The sequence below is a fragment of the Pogona vitticeps genome, chromosome 5, assembly GCF_051106095.1.
Source record: "Pogona vitticeps strain Pit_001003342236 chromosome 5, PviZW2.1, whole genome shotgun sequence".
Classification (NCBI taxonomy): domain Eukaryota; kingdom Metazoa; phylum Chordata; class Lepidosauria; order Squamata; family Agamidae; genus Pogona; species Pogona vitticeps.
Window position 1 is genome coordinate 130,662,366 of NC_135787.1, and position 20,480 is coordinate 130,682,845.

Sequence of the window (20,480 nt, forward strand, 5' to 3'; positions counted from 1 at the left end):
CAGCATGGCCATAAAAGCATGGTAATATTTTCTCTTTAAAGCTGCTCAGTTTTAATCTCTGAAAAGACCCGCAGATCAGTCCTAAAGGTCAGATGGGAGTAACATGCCTTTTTTAATATTCAGCACAATTTTTCTTTGCACTTTTGATGATGAGGTCTGAGTATGCTACACGTTGATTCACATTAGACATTTGAATCTTGACTTGATTCACTCTCATGCAGCAAAAGCAATATATATATACGAAAATGTGTGCATATTACAAGTAGTATTTGTGCATGATTGTAAAATGCATGGCATTGAAAATGAAATATTGTCTTTTTTAAACTACTAGAAGGAGCACCATCAATCAATCAACCTTTCCGGTTGTGTGTGTGTGTGTGTGTGTGTGTGTGTGTGTGCGTGTGTGTGTGTGTGTGTGTGTGTGTGAGAGAGAGAGAGAGAGAGAGAGAGAGAGAGAATGGTACTTAGCTGCACAAAGGGAGAAGACACTGCTTTGGTACAGAGACAGTTCCATGTATATTATAATTTGCAGATATTGTGAAAACAACCACACAACAATAAAAACCTTTCTGATTTCTGCCTTGTATTGCAGTTAACATCTCTCGAAGGAACTGGGAAATCCCTTGAGCTGCTGCTAAGCCAAGCTATGAGTCAACTACAGTCTTGGTGGCAGTGACATTTCTTCCCATTCTTAATTCACATTTTCATATGAAACAATTATAGTAAGAGATCTCCAGTAATATATCCCCGAGAAGACATGTAAGATCTGCTTTTCAGTGATGTGTAGTGGGCATGATATTGAAAGAATCAAACACACTGATGAGTTGCCTTTACAACACAGACATACAGCTCTAAGGGAAGATGACGACTTGAACACAACATGATAGTTTCGATCCATTCTGTAGCAGCAGGCCAATGCTACAGCTGGGGAATGCTCACAAGGAGAAGTGGATGCTTTGGTATGATCTCAGTGTACTGTTTTCAGCACCCTTTTTAAAAGTAGGCAAGGGAGAAGAGGCAGGCCAGACTTCATTGCCATAGTCACACATTGTCTTTGTCCCAATAGAATAGTTTTAATTACATGGTTTGTAGAGATGATGATAAAGGGAATTTCAAACAGACCTGAATACTTTGGTAGAAATTTGATAAAGTGTAACATGCAACAATTTGCAAGAAAAGTTTTGCAGTTTACAGAATTTTGAACAAATTAGAAACAACCACAGCCACTCGGAACAGCAATCATTTTAAAATGGAAATATTTATTCTTGAACCCCAGAGGTATAGCTGTATTCAGCTGTAGTCTGTTGCAGTTCACCAATAGTGAGCTGAAAAAGACAAACAAGTGGTATTTAGCATGAACTTTTGTGGACTGCAGCCCACTTCTGTATATGCTCTGTGGATGAGATTCTTTGAGGGTTTTGCTGCTCCATAATTTGAGATGCACAAAAGCTGGGAGAGGCAATCCACATATTTATTTATTTATTGGACTTATATACCACCCCATAGTGCTACAAGCACTCTCCGGGCGGTTTACAATTTAATTATACAGACTACACATTGCCCCCTCAGCAAGCTGGGTACTCATTTTACCGACCTCGGAAGGATGGAAGGCTGAGTCAACTTTAGCAAATGAATTATATCCCCTTATATTTCAGAAGACTTTATTGTTATTATTATTATTTTGGGTCCACATAACCATCCAATTTGATTGGGTGGACAATTTTGCTCTCCCACAGTAGACCTGAGAATCAATTTACAAATTTCAGCCTGATTAAGAAACAGGAATGCACTACTGTGACGGATACCCAAGTCGCTCCTGTCAATCACAGTGGAACCTCATGTGCATAAGCCAATGAGAGGGCAGGAGAGGCAGAGTTTTGTCAGTTAGTCAGTTGGAGAATTAGAGAGAAGAAATAGTGAGGTTTGCAGAGAGAGAGATAGTCAGAGATAGAGAGAATTGTTACTAATAAATATAAGCTGGTTAAATTGAAAATAAGTAAACAAGAAGTGATCTAGTGTGGAACATAAAATATAATATTTCAATGATTGTGATCTAATGAAAATGAATAAAGACCATCTGTGATTCTGAGTTACCCTTTTATACCCTTTAATAAAACTAATTCTGTTGTTGGCAGCAAGTCTCAGAGTAAAGTTCTTTACAGTGTGGATAAAAGAAATCCACTGGTGGCAGCGAGAGAGAAAGAAGGCACGTCGCCAGTGTGGACCCTTGGGTTGAGGGAAACAAACAGGGTCACGGGGTGTACGTCACAACTACAGAAAAAGGTCAGTCTCAGAACATATTTCTGCTAATCTCTCAGCTTCTCTAAAGGGATCAAAACATCAAAATCTGATTAAAAGTGAAAACATCTAGATAGATATTTCCACCACCCACAGCCCCTGTGGTCTGGTTTGCAACTGGAAGACAGTTGGCTTGCTGTTTGTTTTTTAACTACTGAAATTGAAAAGCTCTTTCAGAAATCATCAGTGCGCAGTTTGCTTCTTCATGGTGCCTTTTTTTTTACTGCCCTTGACTCTCTAATGGGTTAAAAAGAGAAAAGGAATATCTGTATTACTATTTTCAGTTTGCTAGCCTTTAATACATATTAATAGAGAGGGCTTAAGAAAAAATAGCATTAGCAGTAAATAAAAAGCAATATAAATTATCTTCCAGATGTCTTATTTATTTCCCTACAGAGTGAAGTTTGAGTTGTTGTGGCAGGGTGTATTCACACCAGTCAGCTAAATATATTACCGCTTGTCAAATACAAATTGATTTCTGTCTCAGCTGCCCAGCCTCTTTAGCTCCTAATCAGGTTGTGAAACTGAACAATTGCAAGTGCTTTTTATGTAACAGCTTTTTATTTATGTTAGTAATTCCACATATAATTTTCACAAAAGGAAAAAACCCTGTGTGGTCCTTATAATCTAAAGGCAAAGGCGGGGTTGGTGGTGATAACTTGCATTACACCACTAAAGATCCCAAATAAATGCTATGTTTCAGCCCTTAATCAGGCTGCACACCACTTATCTGTGGATGTCATATTAAAAATTCAAGAGTTCCAAAAATTATGTCTAGAAGGTTATGCCAGTTTAAAAATGAGGACTAAAAAGATAAGACAGGAATTTTGAATTCCACTTCTGGCAATGTTGGTTGAACTGTTCCCTTCAGTCTGGCATTTTTATGACAATTCAATCAACATTTTTGACTTCTGATGGGAAGGTTAGTTCTTTGGGAGGCAGCCTCTACAGCGCTTAATAGGCAGTGAGAACAGAATGAAATTTAACAGAGATAAATGCAAAGTCCTACACCTGGGAGGGGGGAGGGGGGAACAAATGCATAGTTACAAGATGGGGGAATAATTGGCTCAGTAATACTTTAAGTAAGAAAGATCTTGGAATTGTTGTAGATTGAAAGCTGAATATGAGCCAACAGTGTGATGTGGCTGCAAAAAAAGGCAAATACATTAACAGAAGTATAGTCTCCAAATCCTGTGAGGTACTAGATCTCCTCTATTCAGCACTGGTTAAACCTTATCTACTGTCTCCACTGTTCTTGTTGCTGCACTTCAAGAAGGATACTGACAAATTGGAACTAGTTCAGAGGAGGGCAACAAGGGGGCTGGAAACGTATTTCAATCTGACTTCAGGCCTGGTTGTGAGACACAGACTACTTTGGTCACCTTGGTGGATGATTTATGCTGGGAACTGGCCACAGAAAGTGTGTCCCTGTCGGTTCTGCTGGACCTCTCAGCAGATTTTGATACCATCAACCATGATATCCTTCTGAGCTGTCCTGCTGGGATGGGACTTGGAGGTACTATTTTACAGTGGCTCCAGTCTTTCCTGGAAGGGAGATCTCAAGAGGGTGATGCTGGGGGACTCCTGTTCAACTGTGGAGCCCCTCAAGGTTCTGTTTTGTCCCCTATGCTATTTAGCACTTGCATGAAACTACTAAGAGAGCTTGTTCAGAGTTTGGGGGTTTGGTGTCACCAATACACTGACAACACCAAACTCTATCTCTCCTTTCCATTTAAATCTGAGGAAGCTGCTTTGGCCCTACCTCACTGTCTGTTGTCAGTAATGGGCTCAAAGAGAATGAACAAACAGAAATTTAATCCAGACAAGACAGAGGTGCTCCTGGTCAGTCAAAAGGCAGACCAAAGAACAGGGATTCAGCCTGTGCTGAATGAGGTCACACTCCCACCGAAAACACAGGTAAAGAGCTTGAGTGTGTTCCTGGATTCATCTCTGAGCTTGGATGCCCAGGTTTTGGCAGTGGCTAGGAGTGCATTTATCTTATCTTATTTAAAATATTTTACTCCACCTTTCTCCTTAAAAAGGACCCAAGCCAGCTTATATTATTTTAAAAAGACAATATTTAAACCTAAAACAGTAAATACACAAATATTTTAAAAGTATTACACAATTTTATTAAATGATAAATAAAATCAATATTTATAGGGACGTGGTGGCGCTGTGGGTTAAACCTCAGAAGCCTCTGTGCTGCAAGGTCAGAAGACCAGCAGTCATAAGATCAAATCCACGGGATGGAGTGAGCTCCCGTTGCTTGTCCCAGCTCCTGCCAATCTAGCAGTTCGAAAGCATGTAAAAATGCAAGTAGATAAATAGGTACCACCTCGGTGGGAAGGTAACGGCGTCCCATGTCTAAATTGCGCTGGCCACGTGACCACAGAAACTGTCTTCGGACAAACGCTGGCTCTATGGCTTGGAAACAGAGATGAGCACCGTGCCCTAGAGTTGGATATGACTGGACTAAATGTCAAGGGGAACCTTTACTAAAATCAATATTAAAAACACATTTAAAAGCAACAAGGCGCAACAATCCATTTAAAAGCTCATCTCAGGTATCCAATTACTAAGGGGAAGCCTGCCTGAACAGAAAAGTTTTCATCTGCTTGTGGAAATACAGCAAAGATGGGGCCAGCCTGGCCTCCCACAGAAGGGAGTTCCAGAGTCTGGGAGCAGCAACAGAGAAGGCCTTTACCTATGTCCCCACCAAATGCACCTATGATGGTGGTGAGACCATGAGAAAGACTTCCACTGATGACCTAGGCAGGCAGGAGTACTGTTGGTTTGGTTAATAAACCTGAACTACAAAAAGTTTTGACTCCAACCCTCATGGCAAGATGTGTGGTCTCTTTGACATCTCCCCCCACCCCCTGAGGACATGGGGGACATGCACACACATTCAAAGACATAGTTGAAAATACATGTGTGAAATGACAATCTGTTTACCCTGAAATGCTCACTCTCACAATATACATTATGCAGAGCTAATTGTGAGCAAAATAGAGGTGTATTTGTAAGAGCTAATAAAGATAATATACAATATAATTAGTGAAAATCCCATCTTTTGTACCAGATCTTATCTATAAATGTACTTGGTTATCTGCAGATATTTGGCACAAGGTGTCAATTACTATCTTCCAGAACACTTCTCCTCTTATGACTGGAAACTGCATTGAAAGAATGGTCAACATAACTTTTACATTCTTTTGATTTAAAATGAAACTCAGATGTGGAGTTGAGTTGCCTTATAACTAGTATATTTTAACACCGTAGCATGACATACAAAGAGATGGTAGAAGAAATGAACTCTTACCAATGGTGTGAAAATTGGAAGCTCTCTCATACTTAGAGCACCTGAGCCATCTCTCAAGAGGATCAATATTAAGGCCTTGGCCGTGGAAAAGAGAAAATGACATTTCCCAGTTTGACGCAGAAGCTGCTTCTAGCTTCAGCAAGTATGTACCTGCACTAAAATCATGACATTTGTATGGTCTTCAGAATTCTTCTGAATCATTTATAAACTGTTTTAATAGATCCCAGTGAGGGATTTACACTTGGGCCCTTTGAAAGAAAAGATAGCAATGGAAGGTGGAAATGGAAAACATAGTCCCAAAACTATTTCTGGAAAAGAAACTTGAAGGTTTTTTTTCCTCTCCTTTGTGTTGTTTAATCCTAAAATAGTAGTGAGAGGGAGAGAGGGAACATATGGTACAGTGGGCATGGTTTTGTAGAGATAATGTCAGGTCTACTGTTTGTCAGGCTTTTCCTGAGCCTTAACAGATAAGGGTCCATGGGGCAGAACAATGTCTCCCCTGATAGTAGCTGGAGACAAGGAAGGGGGACCTAGCATAACAGAATAAGCAGATTGTAGAGATAGAGTGGAGGCAGAAACCAAGGAAAGGTTCCAACTAAAGAAAGCTCACTGGTTCACTAGGTCATCTGACAGTTTGCTGTGGCCTCAACTTTGGCCCAGCAATTTATTGTAAGGTAAAGTAAAGGTAAAGGTTCCCCCTGACAATTTTTGTCCAGTCGTGTCCGACTCTAGGGGGCGGTGCTCATCCCTGTTTCCAAGCCATAGAGCCAGTGTTTGTCTGAAGACAATCTTCCATGGTCACATGGCCAGTGCGACTTAGACACAGAATGCTGTTACCTTCCCACCAAGGTGGTCCCTATTTATGTACTCGCATTTGCATGCTTTTGAACCGCTAGGTTGGCGGGAGCTGGGACAAGTGACGGGCGCTCACTCCATCACGTGGATTCGATCTTACAGCTGAAGATCTACAGACCTTACAGCACAGAGGCTTCTGTGGTTTAACCCACAGTGCCACCACGTCCCAGGATTTATTGTAAGGTTGTTTTCAAATAACCTACATTAGTGATGAAATCTGATGAGGCAGATAGCAAAGCTGTCTTAATGTACCTCAGGCTTTCACACTGTGACAGCTCAGATTGACAGCCCCTTACAACACTTTTAGCAACGAACTCTGTCACTTGCAGCTATATAGATATATACATAACACCCTTTTCCTAGAGATCCTAAGTTAGCATATCATATTAATTATCAAACAAAGCAAAACAGAACATTCCTAGTATAAATCCATAAAGGCCTTAAAAGATTTTACCATAATTGAGGGGACATTGTGATGGAATTTCTGCTACAAGAGAAACAGCATCCCCAAGGATGATGAGTAGATGTGGTTCATTGTTTTCATTGACCTTCCTTTTTTAATACATGAAAGTGTAGAAACAGGAACTAAAAGACATTTGAGGATATGCTTGGAAATTCTGTTTATTTCAGATGTTCACCTCTGAAGCCTTTCATAGGAATTACCTTATAAGTGATGCGTTTTCTGTAAGTCATACAAGACTACTAGTGATGAGGAACTGTTGGTAAACAGTAAAGGCAGCCAAGAAAAGATCAGTTAATATTGTGGCCTCCACATGAATAAAACATATCACCTGATTTGGCAAAAATCTCATATTGAGATATTGTAACTTTGTACTATTGTACTGAGCATCTGTCATGCACCTGTCACCAATCTGATAAGGTGATTAATATGTGCATCATTCATTTAATATGATAAGAATAATGTCATAATGACAAGATCGAAGCCAATTACTTGAGAAGAAAACAATGTCTTCCTTTGCAGAGGTACTTACTTGGCAGCTGGAGACAATTAACTTAAGACAAGTTTTTACTTCATTGACATAATAGCTTAATTAAATGCATACTGTCAAGAGTTTTAAAAGCAGGGAGGTGCATTTGCTTTTTTAAAAATTGCTTTAACAATGGCAAAGATATGCCTCTTAAGTACTACTTCTTCCACAGTGTAATTGAGGAAGAAGGTGGAGTATATAAGCATCAAATGTTACTTGATTGAAATAAGACAAAAGGAGTAGGGGAAAAGAAGGACATTTATTTATGTTTCCTAAGGAAATCATAAGGTTATTAAACACACATCTCACTGTGATTTACAGAATCTCAATCTCTCTCTCTCAATCTATTATTAAATAGAGTAGAACAGGTGACTCCAGGAGGCTTTTGTAAGTCCCCTTAATTTAGTGGATCTAAATTAAGGGACTTAAATTAAGGCCTCGTTAGGACTAACAACTCGTTTTAATCCATTTTAATAGATTTGTTTTTACAACTTGAACTCTTTGTTGTTGTTTCCTTTGTTAAGTAAACATATCTGCCAAGAGAACACAGGACATACTGTAACAGACAGTGCTGAGCAGAACTCTTTGTGTATAAGCTTTATAAACAGGTTTGCACATTTGGCCGTACATTTGACAAAGGAACAGTATCTGGCTATGTTTGGGAAGATATCTGGCGATATATCTGGAGAATAACAACAAGGGGAAAAAAACCAAGGTATCACTTCCAGAAGATTTTTTTAAAAAATCAAATTTAAGCCTAGATTAGAAATGCTGAATGACTGACAAGGAACACTATCTGACCAAGAAAAAATAAAGAGAAGGTGGAAACAGTATACCTATATAGAAGAGATAAACGGATGACAGATTCCTTTGAAGAGGGCTCCTATGATAAAAAAACATGAAGTTCTAGAAACTACTACTACTACTACTACTACTACTACTACTACTACTACTACCACCGCTACCGCTACTGCTGCTACTACTACTACTACTACTACTAATAATAATAATAACAATAACAATAACAATAACAATAACAATAACAATACTACTACTACTACTACTACTACTACTACTACTACTACTACTACTACTACTACTACTAATAATAATAATAATAATAATAATAATAATAATACTAATAATAATAATAATAATAATAATAATAATAATAGAACTGCAGTGTTGTGAAAGATCCTCTGAAAACAGCAGGAATACGTGGAATACTGATAGAACTATTTCAAGCCACAGAGACAGAATCTGTCCAAATTCTAATGAATATATGTCAACCAATATGGAAAACAAAATGATGGTCCACAGATTGGCAATGTACAATATATATTCCAATTGCCAAGAAAGGAGATTCTACAGAGTGCAGTAAGTATAGGGCCATTGTTCTAATTTCCCATGCAAGCAAAGTGATCCCCAAGGTGTTGCAATAAGGGTTTCCACTGTATACGGAGCAAGAAATGCCAGATCTTCAAGCTGGATTCTAGGAAGAGGCACTCAAGATCATATTACAAATATCCGCTGGCTAATGGAGCACACCAACAAATTTCAGAAGATCAAAGCATTTCTCTACTGTTATTTATGTTTTCCATTCATTTTTGTGTTCATTTGACTTTAAGTCATCACTGTAATCAGATAAAAGATTTTGGTTGAAATCCTGTTTCTCAGTTGCGCAAGAGGTATCACTTTTAGAAGAAAACTGCTATAAGTTAAGATATCTTCGTAGACTTGTTATACAACTACTAATGTCTATGGAGATTTCTTATGACAATTTGCCTCCAAAAGTTATGCTTTTTCTGTAACTGCGCAACAGGATTTCAATGATTTTAGAAACTTCCATATCAGTGTTTAAAAGCTTGCTAAGAAGCAATGAGGAGACATGTTAAGACTAATACATGATAAGCTAGTGTTATCTTTAACACTCAGAATAGTTATTGTCTTTGGTACAATAGTACTCTGCATATTTTCCAGTCCTGGGGTGGTGTGATTTTCAGTGATGCCACAATTTTCACACATCTGCTCTTTTCACCAGTAATCCGAAACGGCACTACAGAATAATTTATTAGCAGCTCTGTTTTTGAAAGTCCTTGTAAGTGGATTTCTGGCGTGTAGACAGACCTTCTTCTCCTAGGATTCATAAATTTTTGCTCTTTTTTGTGCTACTGAACTACTTTATATAATCACATTTGTATCTTGCCATTCCTCTAGTGATCTCTACATATCACGGACACTTTCATCTTATGTGATGTTCACAAATTAGGCTAGGGATGTGCTTTGTCCTCATGCACAAAGTTTATAGTAAACATTAAACTGAATTTTTTTTCACCCAATCTCTAAATTTCACTTTGTGCCACTTTCTAATTTTTTAAACAAGGGGGACAAAGGTTAAAAGAACTGGACTTTAATTTTCATCTACCTATAGACTGGATTTATAGTTGCTGCTGCCAAACCTTGGAACTTCCTGCCATGGAAGCAGGCAAAGACCTTTCACTTCAACCAGGCTTTCTCTTAGTGACTGGCTGTTTAAAAGAGGGTTCTTAAAATGGGACTGTTACGTTTCTATTTCTTTATTTGCTTCTAGCACTGCTTGTACCTACCTACCTACCTACCCACCCACCCACCCACCTACCTACCTACCTTTAAAGATACTGATTTCTCCAAAATGGCCCACTGAATTGCAAGGCTAACTGGAGACCTGGACCAAATCGCTAGCTCATACAAGCGTATTTTGCATCACATAATTTCTAAGCAAGACATTTTGTTTTCTTGCCATTTACCCCCCCCCCCCCATTTTTAGACCAAAATTCTATTGGGATTTTATGCTGCTGTTACACAACCAGCGTAACATTTTGAAGATGAGTTGTGACAAGTAAAGAAATCACTGTAGGCAGTATCTATTGTGCACCAGTAACACGACTCAAGCCTCATTTACATTAAAGCAATAGTTCGGGGTATGTGTCAGTGTAAATTTAAATTGATTCTGAGTCACATGGTGTCACGTGGTGTTTGAATTGTAGTTTGAATTCCCTTGAAACAAACATTCAGTACTGTCTTTTTGAGAGGACACCCTTGCCAGACAATCTCTCTCCAATTCAACGCTGGAATTCAAAGAGGTAGGCATGTCTGCTTGCATGTATACAACATGTATACTATATACAGTATACCCTTGGTGTGTGCACCTGGAGGAGGGAAGTGCAATAAGAAACAGCCAAGCAAGATGACATTAGAAATGCCATGATTTTTTCTATGTAGAATCACCTCAAAACAAAAACATGGGAGAACCAATGAACACATGAACACACACGGAAAGAACTAGCATGGCGACATAGAAATGGGGAGGAATTTCCACCAGCAGAGGAGTGCACATTAGGCAAGTGAATTCATAAAACACCTGACTTAAAATAACACAGTCCTAAACAGAAAACTGAGTCAGGGTGGGGAACTGACCTTCTTTCAAAATCATGTAAAGGTAAAGGTAAAGGTTCCCCTTGACATTTAGTCCAGTCGTGTCCAACTCTAGGAGGCGGTGCTCATCCCCATTTCCAAGCCGTAGAGCCAGCGTTTGTCTGAAGACAGTTTCCATGGTCACGTGGCAGTGCGACTAGATACGGAATGCCATTACCTTCCCACCGTGGTGGTACCTATTTATCTACTCACATTTGCATGCTTTTGAACTGCTAGGTTGGCAGGAGCTGGGACAAGCGACGAGAGCTCACTCCGTTGTGTGGACTTGATCTTACAAATGCTGGTCTTCTGACCTTGCAGCACAGAGGCTTCTGCGGTTTAACCCACAGCGCCACCACGTCCCTTTTATTAAATAGCATATCAAATTCTAAATCAATTCTCAGGATTTGTTTTCCTCTACACATTTAATTTTGCCATGAATGTTTTTACTCAGGATAAAGATCTTTTAGATTTTGTATTAATAAAGGAGAAGCGACAAAGCCCAATGAAAAGGGTCAATGCAATTCTGGAAGGGAGATGGGGCTTCAGAAGGATAGATAGTATAGCTGACTACTCCACATGGTCCAGGTGGTGAGGGAATCACTTGTATTTAAACATTTATTTATTAGTCGTTTTAATGACTATTTTTTCTGCTTCTTTTGTTCATGAAAATAAAATTAAAAATTAAAAAATAAACTGAAAGACCTGGAAAAAAAATAAAACATTCATCTCATCATGAAGGTGTTGAAATGAAATGTACTGTTCAGATGTCTAGCCAAAGGAAGAAATTACTCTATTTTTGTTATATATCATAGTTAATGAATATTTTTGTCAATCCTTGAGATTTTCATTAATACCTAATGACATGACTGATATTGTCATACATTGGGTTTTTTCTCCCCAATTTCAGATTTTATACAACAAGAAATAGCTACAATAAAATGAAATCCATAACGAACTTTGATGAGGACATTATTCTCTTTGGACTTCCTCATTCTTTCATCACTAAATACATTCAATAATACGTGTTTATTCAAACTTTGGGCTCCCAAACTTTTATCTCTTCAAGTACAATCTCAAGAATCATTGGACATTATGGCAGGGGCTTCTGGGGGACAAATGTGAACAACAGTTGGGGATCCACATTTGGGAACCATATTGCTGAACTAGAGAGTTGCAAACCACACCTCTCCAGATGCTGTTGGTCTGCAACACCTAGTATATCTTACCATTGGCTATGCAGACCAGGAATGCTGGAAGTTGCCTTTCAACATCAGGTGAGCTACATTCTACCTACCCTTGTACTAGATAACAGCAGTGCCCAGTGGAGACCAGCACATGCTCTTATGCTATACAGTGGGGTCTCTACTTAAGAACTTAATCCGTATTGGAAGGTGGTTCTCAAGTGGAAAAGTTCTTATGTAGAATCTGCATTTCCCATAGGAATGCATTGAAAACCATTTAATTCGTATCAGCTCTTTTCCGTCCATAGAAACTAATGGGAAGCTGCTATTCCGCCTTCTACCACTAGAGGGGGATTTTTTTCTTTTTTTTTTCCCCTTCGGTCAGGGAACAGTGTTAAAAGCACTTCTGACGAAGCTAATTTTGAAGCAATGGACTGAAAACCAATTAATCCGTTCTGGCTGTTTTTTTTTTATGTAGAGGTGCGTTCGTACATTGTAGCATTAGTTCCCATAGGAACTAATGCAAAGCTGGTTAATACGTACTCTACCACTAGGGGGAGAACTTTTTTTTAACCTAAGATGACCTAAGGTTAAAAAAAGAGCAGGAAAGTTTTTTTTCCTGTTCTTATCTGGATTTTTGTTCTCAAGTAGAAGCAAAATTTAGCAAATGGAGCTGTTCTTAAGTGGAATTGTTCTTAAGTAGGGACGTTCTTAAGTAGAGACCCCACTGTATTAGCCTGGCAAAACTGACTAGATGTTGAACTAAAGGTAGTTTATTTGTGTAAAAAAAAAACCCTAAAACAAATACAAAAAGAGGGAATTCAGCTTGTCTGATACAAGTCATGAAGCACTGAGTAATGAATATCTTCATTAGACTGATCAAACAGGTACCTAAATGTGGGCAAGCATTCAAGATCGTAGCATCTCATAATCAGGCAGGATGTTACAAGAACAGGGGTGTGGAGGGAAAGAGGAATAACACTTAAAGTTAAGAGATGGAGTGGAAATAGGCTGTATAAATTGTAGCTAGCTTTTCTGTAGAGGCTTTTTTGAAATCTTACAGGTTGAACAGAGTTGCTAGTTTTCTATTTCTTACTGTCTCGATGCCTGGATCAGCAAGAACATATGTATACAAGGAACACATTGTTCTTTTCTTAATTATTTTTTTAACACAAAAGGGCCAGAAAATATGCTGGCAAGCAGGAGCTGTTCTCCTCTCTCTTACAGTTTGTAACCCCCAAATTTCCCTAATTAGTGATGTATGAATCATTCTGCTTTCAATCTGTGTCTTCTGTGCACAAATGTTAATTTTTAAATTAATTTCTGCATTGAGATTTGCTATATATAAATCAAAAGTGGAAAAAAATAATTAAATACAGATTTTTTAAAAAATTATTTCTCTTAAAATAAACATTTCTAAATCTATTTTATATCAAAGTATCCATTTAAAAATAGATATTCATTTATTTTATATCCAATATTTCTTCCAGTATAGGAATCCAACATGGCATAGGTTATACTGGAAGTTTCAGAAATATGGAATCTGGTAGATAGTTACATTACAGTGTACATGATGATGATAAGGTATAGATGACAATATTTATGCAGCACATATCACATATGCCCAATAGATGGTATATAAATTGGAGTGAATGAAACAATGCTGTTTTTCTTGCCTCCGTATTATTTCTAGGTCACCATCACATCTTTCTAAGAAAAGTGTTTTGCTGTTGGACAGAGTTTACCTCTTCATGATTTAGCTTACATAGAGCTGAAACCCTGCCAAGGTGAGAGAGCATTTCAAGTTCAGCAGTGAGGTAAGCAGCTTGGGTCAGTTCCACCATGGGAGGAATATTATACAGCTTTGTGAGACAGACATGGAGCAGAAGTTCAGGCAATTTTCAAAATGAGGAAAACGCACATGCCCTTGGCGTCTGTGAACACTGGAACTTTTCAAGGAGAAAGACTCCCACCCCACATCCCATACAAAGAAATCGAAAGTGCTCTGAAATTATAGGGATTATATTTAACAGAAATGATAAGTGCCATTTCAAACAGTGCGATTCCTCTGCCTTGAATGACAGAACAGCAAGGCTCCAATAATCAAGCTGAAAATGAATGAAATTAAGGTGGTCCGGGGAACAGGTTTTGCCTGAATTGTACAGTGAATAATACTATGCAGGCATGTAGCTGCCTTGGAACCTAGAGCCTGAGTAAGGAAAATAGTTCTAATACAGTTTGATATTTACATTTTTTTTAAAAAAAGAATAGCTCTTGATATAACTGATCTCTCCTCCTACCCACAAAATTAGAAACTTTACTCACTAATATTTAATCTCCAATGACCGAAAGTTCTGGCTTTAACCTATAAAGCCCTAAATGGCCTGGGTCCAAGCTATCTCAAAGATCATATATCCAATTATGAGCCAGTTTGGGTGTTAAGATCATCAGGAGAGTCTTTTCTCTCGGTCCTGCCACTTTCACAGGTGCATCTGATGGGGACACAGTAAAGGGCCTTCTCTGGTGCTGCACCAAGACTTTGGAACTCCCTCACACAGGAGGCCAGACTGGCTCCGTCTTTGGTATCTTTCCATAAATAGGCAAAGACTTTCTCTTCTGGCAAGTCTTCCCTCACTAACCAGCTGTGTTTGACTTTTAGACATTATATCTGTGAAGATTCTCAGTCATCCAACTGAGGTTATCTGGAATCTGACTCATGGCAACTGGACTTCTTTCTTGTTACGCTGAAATGTTTCACTATTCATCCAAGTAACGTCTTCAATCTGAGGAGAGTTGGAAAGAGACCCCTGATATATCTTCCATGTTGGTTTCACTTCCCATGTTGGTTTCAGACCAAAGAAGCTATTTGGATGAGTAGCGAAACGTTTTAACCTAACAAGAACGAAGTCCAGTTGCCATGGCTCAACTTTCAGATTGTTATATATTATTGCTTTGATAGGATTTTTAGTACTAGTTGTGTTTTCCATTTCTCAGAGTGACATTTTCTTTGTATACTTATTGATCTTTGCCTTAATATTGGCTGTTAATTTTGTAAGATGCCTTCCTATTCATTGTTCGTAGTTTTAAATATTGTCTTTTAATGATGTTAACCACCGTTGTATACTCATTGTTTTCAACTTTCAATATTGTCTTTCATTGTTTGTAAGTTGCCTTGGGTCCTTTTCAAGGAGAAAGGTGGGGTAAAAATATTTTAAATAAATAAATAAGCTTTCTTGGTGAAAAAGATGATATCTAAAGAAACCCAAATTTATATATAAATCTTTGTGTTTTTTAAAACAAAAATTCACAAGGAATTTCTTTAATAAGAAACAGGCTACTGATGCATAACACTCTCCACAAAAGCCACTTAGTTCTCATCTCTTTAATAGGACAGCTCTAGCCACTGAATAGTTAGGGTTGATGTATGTTACTTACCTCATAGAAACTAATGGTGGAGACTATACATTTCCCTCCACTTTGAGCAACTCTCTCTCTCTCTCTCTCTCTCTCTGGAAACATTTTATATTAGATCACATTGTTAATATGATTTATAATAATGATATAACAATATTGCACTGTACTACGTTGCACTGAATTAACTTAATGTACTTCTCTTCTGCCACTTTTCCTCTGTTACCCTTGCCTTCATCTTCTCTCCTTCATTTACAGGAATAGACATTTTTAAAGGGCTCAGGGGACATTGTAGCCATTTTATCAAAACCAGCAGAAAGTGCCCCTGACACCTTTGATGTCCCACATGGGTAAAAAAGGTAAATCACATTACCAGAATTGGCCATTTAAACGTTATTCAAATAACAGTGAAAAACACACCTCAGTGTTAATGTCTGTCACACATAGAACAACAAAAAGAAAATGGTAGCAGCATAGTAATGATAATCAAAGATATAAGTTCTCAAAAATTTCTTAATTTCAGTATTTTCCCAAGTTTCATTATGCCAAAACTCTTTTCTGAACCCCTCCCCCCATAAGACCTTCCAGCTTCCCACACTGATGAAAACCCAGTCTCTTAAAAGGACCCATGGCAGCTTACATCATTAAAAGACAATATGAAAGCTACTAGCAATGAGTATACAAATACAGTGGTGCCTCGCAATATGATGTTAATTCGTTCCACAGAAATTGCTGTCTTGCGAAAACATTGTCTTGTGAAACGCAGTTCCCCATTGGAATGCATTGAAATATATTTAATGCGTTCCAATGGGGGAAAAATTGTCGTCTCGTGAAAATCGTTCATACAAAACATCGTGTTGCGAAACGCGGTTCCCCACTGGAATGCACTGAAATCTATTTAATGTGTTCCAATGGGGGGGAACCGTCTTGCGAAGCATCAGTATAAAAAAACACCATCTTGCGAAACACGGTTCCCCATTGGAATGCATTGAAATCTATTTAATGTGTTCCAATGGGGGGGAAAACCGTCTTGCGAAGCATTGGTCTAAAAAAACCAAACAAACCCCTGTCTTGCGAATCACAGACCCAAATATCGTCTTGCGAAAATCGTCCATAGGAAAAACCATCTTGTGAAGCGCAACAACGATCGCAAAAACCCATTGTCTTGTGGATTAATCATCCTGCGAGGCAATCGTCTTGAGAGGCACCACTGTACTAAAAAGGATCAAATGCTGTACAAAAAACATAAGCAATACCAAAATACATTCAAAGCAGTAAGGTACAACAATCCATTAAAAAACCCACTCAGGCAGCCAATCCCTCAGGGAAAGCCTGCCTGAAGCGAAAGGTCTTTCCCTGCTTGTGGAAGGACAGCAAATATGGAGCAGTCTGACTTCCTGTTGGAGGAAGTTCTAGAGTATGGGAGCAGCAACAGAGAAATCCCTCTCCTATGTACCCAGCAAACATAACTGTGAAAGTGGCGGGACTGAGAGAAAGGCCTCTCCTGATGATCTTAACACTTGAGCAGGCTCATAAATGGAAATAGTCTTTGAGGTAGCTTGGGCACAAGCCATTTAGGACTTTATAGGTAAGTACCGACACCTTGAATTCAGCCTGGAAATGAATCGGCAGCCAGTGGTGATGCTGTAACAGGGGGAGTTATTTAATTCCTGTAACTAGCTCCAGTCAGCAATCTGCTTGCTTCATGTTGGACCTGCTGAAGTTTCTGGACACTTTCCATTGGCAGCCCCACATAGAGTGCATTACAGTAATCCATCCAGGATGTAACTAAGGCATGTGTCACCATGACCAACTAAAGATGAAAACACCTTTCATCACAATAATGTTACACTGCTTTCAGTAGTAACTTCAGAAACCTGGTACACATGAGTTTCTGAAACTCATTCATTGGACTAGACTTCCAAAAACTTACTTTTTAGAACTACATCTCCCAGAATCCTCAGACCAGATAGCTAAAGAATTCTGGGGATTATAGTCCACAAAGTAATTTCCAAGCTCTGTGTTGGACCCTAGCAGAATCACTATCTTAATGCAAGTCATAATGACTTCTTTGCACAGCCATTTAGAAAAGATAATCTGCAGCACACAAGCGGACAAAGTGAGATGAAGTAGTGCTGTAGTCAAAGCTCATAATTGACAAGTAACGGATTCAAGTTATCTGGAAAGCAAAGAAGTTGTTCAGAAGTGTGATGCGGACAAATTCAGAAATCCAGAGAGGGAAAAAATGATGAACAAAATATCTGGAGTGGATGCAGATAAAAGTGAACAAATAACTTGTGCTGATGGTTACAAACCCAGCACATTTTCTCTATGAGACCTGTGGAATGCAACAGCTGGAAAAACACACACATTTGGTCTCTTGCATACAAGGTGTTTCCAAAATAGCCATTCAACCAGGGCCAAATGCAGTTACAACATTCTGGTTATACAAACTGACAAGCCAGCTGAATGAAACAGCTGGTATGTGACTTTCAAGTCTGATTATGTTACATGATTCCAATTGAAGTTCAATGGATATAATGTATGCAGGCATCACATAATTTGAACGATGACAAAGATAATCTGGCATTGTATCTGTTGTTCATTAATTATACAGTTGTTACAATATTGTACGTCATTATATGCTGCTAGCTGGACCACTCCAAATTTGGTCTAGGGATTTTTTAAAGGTATTTAACACTCAAGGGGTGTGTGTGCATGATCTGAATAGCTTAGAAGTGAAATGATGAGCATAAAAAGCAATACGTTCTCCTCAACAGACTCAATCTTGGGTGCAAGCAATGCTATTTCATTTATTAATGTTTATTAACTTTAGACCAGAATCCTATTGCTGACATACACTGGTGTAAGCACAATGGCGTAAATCACAATGGTAAATTGCTGCTTGATGTCACTATTTGTATTCCTTTTCACATGCTGATTCATGTGACTAGTGCATGGTGAGGAATACAGGTGGCAAGCTCTTAACTACTGGCAGGTCACCACTGTGATTTACATTGTTGCAATTCTGCCAGCATATGTAAATTACAGGATTTTGGCCTTATTCTACCATGTAAGCTTAGGTTGGCCCTTACCATTAGACAGAAGAAAAAGGCCACTCAGGCAACAAATGGTGAATGCCAAGGAAGGTACCAGATTTTGAATTATTAAATTTGTCACTTTCCTGCCAGGCTTAAGGAGAGATACCTGTGGCCAACGCACCCTCTAAGTTTCAGCCCCGTTGGGTGGGGCTACATCTCTCTCTTGCACAACTTCTCCCGTGCATGTGCATGGGACTCCATACCAAAGGGATTGCATGGAGGAGGAAAGCTGCATGGAGGGAGGCGGAGTCACATGCCCATGGATACCCACACCACCTTAGAGGGATCCTTACCTGTGGGATTTTCTGTCCCACACATCAGTATAACTAGGATGGCATGGGATACAGGCACTTCCTTTTGGATGAGTCGGGGCTGCCTTTTACTGCTCTGTCTCAGGTGGCAAAATGTCTGGAATTGGCCCTGCTTTTCTACTACACCACATTGCTTGAGAGAGAGAGAGAGAGAGAGAGAGAGAGAGAAGGTCTTTGGCACTCTGGGCAAAGTGTGATTTGCTTTTGCTTGAAGAGCCTGATGCCAGTGTGTGCAGCCGCACAGCCAAAGTTTAAATATAATTTATACTAGATAACACAGCTGCCTATACACACTAGTATCTTAATATAACAACACTGAAAAAATTAGTCTGAAAAGGTCAAAGAGTATTCAATCCTATGGAGACACTCTTCAAACAATTAATTTGTGTAATCCTCTTTGAGATAATGATAGAAGCGATTACTTGTACAAAAACACAATTTCTCCCTGCAAATATTATGATGTTTAATAATTATTTTAATCTGTAATTCATATTCATAGCTCATTGGGAAAAAATCATGATATGCCTTTATGTTTACATTGATTGCATAAATATTACATTACCTTTGATCACACACGTACTGTGCAATTAGTCTGATGTTTTGTTTTGTTTTTTTAAAAAGCATGCAGATGAATCAACCACTAATTCTAAAAGAAGACTCTTTTGAAACCTTTAGGGGTTACTCATACTTATTTAATTACATCAATCAACCAGACTCTTCTGTTTTGACCCCTGTGGTGTTATTCTTATGATCAGTTTAGTCATTGCAAGTAATTTTCTATAGATAAAATAGTTTCTCAAGTGTCCAGGTCTGTTTTTGGAAGCAACTGGCAACAGTGTGCGTGCATATATGTGGCATGTATTTTGCAAATGTTTCTGTAAACATAAAAATGCAGCCTGCTTGTAATACATCTTCCTTCTTCCTTAATCTAAGTTTTTGACATTTTACTATTCTACTGCAGATGGCTGTGCTTAAACATGACTTTTCAGAGATCATGAGTGGGGGCCCCCATACAGTGGAGGATTACATACCAGTTGTATATCCATTCACTTGCAGGATTTCTTCTTGTCAGTCTATTATCAAAATATTCAATTTCCAAAAGATTTTTTTCAGTGAAAAAAAAATCACATTGTGGGAAAATACAAATTTCATTGTACACTTGCAGTGTAGATTTGGAATCTGACTCTACAGACAGTGGGAAGCAAGGCTTTATATATAAGCAGAGATGCCCTGAATGGCAGGGAGGTGTTCTCTGGGAGGCATCTTGATCCCATTGTCAATGGGGTTAACAGAATTGTGACTCCAGCACAAGATGCTGTCACCCTCCCCACATGGCCCCTGCTTGTTTCACCAAACTAAGAGCTCACACAAGTTGTCTTTCAGCTGCTACCAGTTGATAACATCAACATTAACTATTATTAATGATTGAGGTTCAGGCCGTATGTCATTTTAAAAGAACTAAATAGAAATAGTTTATTACTACAGATGATGATAGTTCAAGTAATGTTGTTAGCTCTTAAACAAACATCCTCCTTCATCCACTCTCAACCAAC

At 38.6% G+C, this 20,480-nt stretch overlaps 1 protein-coding gene across 1 annotated transcript in view; it reads right to left on the reverse strand.

Moving 5' to 3' along the window:
* KCND2 (potassium voltage-gated channel subfamily D member 2) overlaps positions 1-20,480 on the reverse strand; it is a 342,348-nt gene that overhangs the window by 172,312 nt on the left and 149,556 nt on the right. The window lies entirely within an intron of this gene.